The sequence below is a fragment of the Palaemon carinicauda genome, chromosome 35 (genome assembly GCF_036898095.1).
Source record: "Palaemon carinicauda isolate YSFRI2023 chromosome 35, ASM3689809v2, whole genome shotgun sequence".
In the NCBI taxonomy this organism is placed as follows: Eukaryota; Metazoa; Arthropoda; class Malacostraca; order Decapoda; family Palaemonidae; genus Palaemon; species Palaemon carinicauda.
This window is the reverse complement of record NC_090759.1, coordinates 23218903-23220139: the sequence shown is the minus strand read 5'-3', so window position 1 is coordinate 23220139 and position 1237 is coordinate 23218903.

Genomic DNA, 1237 nt, shown 5'->3' with positions numbered 1-1237 from the left:
TGGCCTAAGACATGAGTTTACAGCTATATACCCTGTAATGATATCTATAAATAATCAAGAAAATAGAATAAATGAATCTGAGTGCATATAAGGCAGAAGAGAATAAATATGATAAATGATTTTTTTTTTTTCAGGTTAGACAGCTGGGTGCTTTGGTACAATGAGGGAAGATCTGGTGTGCTATAATTGGTAGGGACAAATATTGACTGTGTCTGGAGTAGTTGAAAGATGCAAATCATAGGAAGGGGCAGCACCTGTTTCTTTATTTCCCACAAGACTGGGGTGCATAGAGACGATGAATTGTGGCTGGGGAAAATACAACATTTAAGTATATGCACTGTAGGAATGGAAGTTAATAGAATTGAAACATTATACTTTTGGGTATGTCTGATTTTGTGCTTAGCTGAGTTTGGCGACTATGAAAATATGGTTGTAATACCTGAATTAAATATGCAAAGCTAGGAGTAAATTAAAGTATAGGCACTGTAGGAATGGAAGTTAATCAAATTGAAACAGATTAAGCTTCTGGGTCTGTCTGATTTTGTGCTTAGCTGAGTTTGGCGACTATGAAAATATGGTTGTAATACCTGAATTAAATATGCAAAGCTAGGAGTAAATTAAAGTATAGGCACTGTAGGAATGGAAGTTAATCAAATTGAAACAGATTAAGCTTCTGGGTATGTCTGATTTTGTGGTTAGCTGAGTTTGATGACTATGAAAATATGGTTGTAATACCTGAATTAAATTTGCAAACCTATGTGTAAATTAAAGTGATTGCCTTGTTGTTAATTACAGAGTTGGAATGAAAATTTTGTCTTATGTTTAGTGTTAGTAGGGGTTCAACTACTGGAATAATGTGGTTCCATTAAATGTTCATAATTACATTTAGGAGAGACAAAATTGGGAAAATTATGTGCCTAGTCAGTGACATGCCAGGGATTGGAAGGGTCTTCTGGACAAGGGAAAAATACAGGAAAGTGTGAGAGGAATTTTGTTCTTCTTTATAAATGGTGACCTTATGAATTATAGTTTTTTATTTATTATACATGAAAAGGCTTAACGTAAAACAAATGACAAGGAAAGATGGGTGTGCTTCAAAGCATTCTTATAAAACAGTAATTTGAGAAGCATTAAAGTGAAATGAAAATATGAATAACATCCATACAGGGCCTTAGGAAAAGCTTACGATGGAATAGATGTAGAAGGAGAGCTGAGGAAGTTGAGTATAAAAGTGGTT